The sequence below is a fragment of the Scomber scombrus genome, chromosome 24, assembly GCF_963691925.1.
Source record: "Scomber scombrus chromosome 24, fScoSco1.1, whole genome shotgun sequence".
Classification (NCBI taxonomy): domain Eukaryota; kingdom Metazoa; phylum Chordata; class Actinopteri; order Scombriformes; family Scombridae; genus Scomber; species Scomber scombrus.
Window position 1 is genome coordinate 4254856 of NC_084993.1, and position 4734 is coordinate 4259589.

The following is a 4734-nucleotide window of genomic DNA, read 5'->3' on the forward strand; positions in this document are numbered from 1 at the left end:
TAAAATATAAGATGTGTGTTGTACTTTATCTTAGCCTAATGGAACTCACCCAGAGGAGGACAGGCTGAAACTTCTCAAATACACTTGTACATGTTTCAACCCGAATGCAATCCGACATATGTGATATGACAAATGGTGCAATCAGAGCAAGCCAAAGTATTTTACATTCACCTCAATTTTTGGAACTTTGACAATGTTTAACATAGATATCCAACATTATAGCAGTAAGAGATTAACAGAAAAGCACAATATCTCCTTTTTAAAAACCAAGTAGACAGTAAGCAAACTGGTATGTTGCTGCTCAGTTTAATCTAATCCTTATTAAATAGACAGTTTATCTACAGTAGGCTCTCTATCTGGCCATAATTATATGTGTTACAACCCTGATATTGTACTGTAAGGTCCATCTGTTGCTGCCCATTTAATAGTAAGTTGTGCTTTTATGGAGATTAAACCAAAAAAACTCCTCATATGGCAGAGAGCAGACTGACCTCTGGATAATGAGCTACCACTCTGACATAGAGCACCCCAGATGGGACTCGAACCCACAATCCCTGGCTTAGGAGGCCAGTGCCTTATCCATTAGGCCACTGGGGCAGTTCTGTACTCTTCATTGGACATCATGTCTGCATGTCCATACAGTGTATCTTTCTCTCTCTTATCGCACATAAATTCAGAAACTGCAGCAGGGACGGAGGATGCACTCTGAATCATAAAGGCATGTCGGAGTGCACTATCACAATTCATTTATTCATATTTTTTTTATCTGACTCTGCCTCGTTTCTTTTGCCCTCTCCCTCTCTCTCTTTCTCACACACGCACATACACAAACGCTTCATATCTTTTTGAGAATTCACGGCCCTGTCGCAGCGTGTTCATCCACCAAACCCTGCAACACAATGATAGTGAATGATTCTCCTTCCCATTTTATTCTCCTCCAAACACTGCACTTTCCTTCAAGACTGCATCCGAAATTGAAAGACCCCTCGGCAGGAATCTTTAAACTTCTCACTGCTATGGTGACTGCTTTTTTCCCCCCTTTCTTACATATTTAAAAAAAACCTGAATGCATCCTAAATGGAAAGATAGATGGGAGAAGAAATGTGGTGACAGACTTTCCATGAGGATGCATCCTAAGTTGGAGGCTTGTCTCGTTAGTATGCGCTCCTCTGTGCAACTTTGAGGAACAGACGGTCACCATGAGACATTATGAGCTCCGTGAATATCCTAACAGCAGTTTGTATTCATTGCATGGTTTTGTTGGTTTCTCCATCCATGTGTCCTCATATGTTTAGCCTCTTGGGAGACAATTTTAGAGCGGGTGAATGTCTCCAAAAAGCCAAGCAACATAAAAGTGTCAAATGTTTTAAGGGGAAAAAGTTCCAACTTCTCTGATTAAGTGCAAATCGAAAAATACTGTGTGAAAACTCAAAGGACAAAATGTGTTTCATGTGCACAAACATGCGCTGAATATGCAAGTGGTCAGCGGCCATTTTTTAAAGAGCCTGATCCAATTAAGGCAGACACATTCTCATGAAGCCTTAATTGAATCAGGTGTGCGAGCTCAGAGCTGCAGCAGAAACACTGCGGGAAAGCTGAGCGTCGAGGCCTCCGCTGGGAAATTCTCCATTAGACTAATCACACTAATAAAGACAGACTTTTGGTGGGAGTCACCTCAAGGCACTGAGTGATGAGAGGATTGACACTGTAACCGTTTGAGTACAGAGTCAGCATTTAGCTTGCAGCACCTTTAGCTAAGTAGCTGTGAAGTGAGAAAATGGAAAGTCGCTGAAGCTTTAAAGCCTCAGTACATGGTGAGTTGGTTGGCTTGGTATTTATAAAATTGCCTTTTTTAGAATTGCATTGTTTTTGAGTTACGGAATTGCTGAAATGAAAAATGGGGACATTTCAAGTTTGGCAGGCAATACACTGAATCATTAAAATATCCAATGTTATTATCTGATATAATAAAAGAGGGCGGATAATTCCAGTTTCATGTACTTTTTGGGGTTGTTACCTACTGAGGTCATTGATTCCACTCGGTTGCTAAGTGCTCCTGACTGTTGTAACGACATTCATTAACAGTCATTGGAGTCAACTGAGGCCAAATGTAAATGAGGCTCTTAGCGATTCTCGTTACAGCAGCCAGGTGTTCCAACGACTGTCATTTACATTTGGCCTCAAGCGACTCTCCGACGGCTCTAAACGATTGCCGTTACAACCAGCCAGGAGTATTAACGAATTAAGCGGCATCAGTGACCCCACAGAGGTTAAATACCTTGGACTCCTCACTCCCAGCTAATCAGAACTGAAGAGGCTCCTTGGATGAGAGGTGAAATGTCTTCAACCGTCCTCGAAAAACTATCAGAAACACAATGACTGACAGAAAAAAACAACTATATCACAGAAACACTACAGATAAGACAGAGCTGTCTGATGTGGACGGTCACTCAGTGGCCCTTGAAGTCCAGGAAGAATAAGAGCAGAAGAGAAGATGAGCAAAATTGCAGCTAAATCTTTCTTTTTTTCTTCTCGGTCTCAGGAAGGCTCAACTTTTATGAAGAATGTGGTGACAGACAGAGGGCAAACCAGCGCAGGCAATCAAAGAAGTTTTATGCTTTTTCTGTCTGTTGATGTTCTACCACGGCCGTTCTTTTCCCCCCGCTGCCAATTGCAAAAAGAGGAATGACAAAGGGTGCAGTGGACCATTGTATCGCCTTGACCTGGGCGTATAAATGGAAATTCTTTCATCATGTTGTCATTAAAATGGCATTTCCGTGTCTTGGAAAGAGCCATTGTACTTCCTCTGTTTGGTCTTCTTCACTCTCATTGTGTCACTTTTTCCTGCTCTTTTAACTTTTTCTTCTCCAACATTCTTTCTACCTTTTTCTTTTCTTACTTCTAACTTTTGACACTCTCCTCGCTCCACTCTCTTTTTCTTATAGATACAGTATATGGATAGTTGTTATAAAGTCTGTGCTACAACACTGTAGTTTGTGGTAAAGGTCTTGTACTGTGTGGTTAATCTATAGTATAGTGCTGCAGGTTATATCACACATTAACACAGAATCTGCTTTACCTGTGGTACTTTATGTCGCACCACATTAATATTATAGGAACATTTTCCAATAAGAGGAAGTTTTTAGTAAGGGGTAAACTATTGGATAAAATACTTTGGTTAATTCCCATAGTTGTGGACTTTAGGAAAAATGCCTCCTAGCTTTACGTCATACTCAGTGTACAAACATTGTCTAGCTCTGGGAAAAAAAGAAAGAAAATAAGCAATGAAATGTCTGAATTTTAACCCCAATCTTACTGTTGGCCTCAGTTTGTGCCTCTTACAGTAATATTACATTTGCACCACAGAGCTCAGCATCAGTTTTTCTGCAAGATGAACACTTGTTTGATCAATTAAAAACCAATAAAACAAGACTTGCCCGTTTTTCATCCAGATTCTTGGTTGATTCTTTACGAGGAATTATTATTAATTGTGGAAATACATTAAAAAGTGTCATAAGATCTTCTGGGTTGGGCTTTATCCTTAACAAAAACAGATGCTTACTTTAATGCTGAATGATAAATTTTAACATTTTAAAAAAGTAGTTGAGTTGCCTCTTTTGCATGTGCTGAAAAATAAACAATGACAGATCAGCTCGATTAACCTACATGGACATTTTTAATAAAATATCACCTTATTCGCCATGCCGAGAGAGAGTAAAATTAAATTCCTCCTTGGAGAGAAAACACTGTTGGCTGTGCTGTCAGCTGTCAGAGTAATAGCACCTTGCAATTGCACTGTATTCAGCAGGATACTTTAAAACTAAAAGTCATTGCCCAGTCATTTTGCAGTATTACAGAAATTTGTCTTGGACACAAAAAAACAACCAATTGCCAATTCTGGACAGGACAAGTGAAATAAAAACGGTATATCTTAGCTGTATTGCCCTATATTGTAAACTGATTTAAAGATTACTTTCTGTTTTCACCATAACACGCATAAATAAGCCCTAAATTAAATTGCATTGAAAGAAAGAGAGAAAGGAGCAGACAGGTCCTGACTCAACGGGTGCTCAGTAAATATCTCTCTATCTCGTTCACTGTCTCCTCCGCAGATGCTCGAACCTTGAACGGTGATTCGTGAGGTTGCTGCGTCATGAATCAGCTCTGACCGATAAAGGTGAAGTCTGTGTGTGTGTGTGTGTGTGTGTGTGTGTGTGTGTGTGTGTGTGTGTGTGTGTGTGTGTGTGTGTGTGTGTGTGTGTGTGTGTGTGTGTGCATGTAAATTATAAGAAGAGGCCGAGAGACAATTTCAGTTGTTTTTTTTAAACTGAAAGCAGGTTTTGACAGAAATAATTACACATAAAAAAAACAGATGTTGTGCTTTCACTTATAATGTGGCTGTAATTTTGGCTTGAATGTGGCTTCATTTCAGGAATTAAAGGTATACTATGCTGGATTTTCTCATACAAAAGTAATCCCTTTTTTAAATCATCACTTATAGCCAACTAATAGTAAGTGCTGGTGTATTTATCTGACTGTATTTTATTATTATTTTGCCAGCCAATAACAGCATGCAGGGTGTGAAAGTCAGGACTCATAGCAAAGGTTACATTACTGTCTCTGTCTCTCTCCTCTCCTCTCCTCCACTCTGCTCTCTGTCTCTGTGTCATTGATCTTTTGAAGAGCTGCAGGTGTGTGTGTGTGTTCATAGGAGGGTGGGGCTGAGCTACACAC

At 39.9% G+C, this 4734-nt stretch overlaps 1 non-coding gene across 1 annotated transcript; it reads right to left on the reverse strand.

The window, feature by feature from the left end:
- Positions 1–524: 524 nt before the first annotated feature.
- Positions 525–597, reverse strand: trnar-ccu (transfer RNA arginine (anticodon CCU)). Its single transcript has one exon. It is a non-coding gene; the product is annotated as a tRNA-Arg (tRNA).
- Positions 598–4734: the final 4137 nt, after the last annotated feature.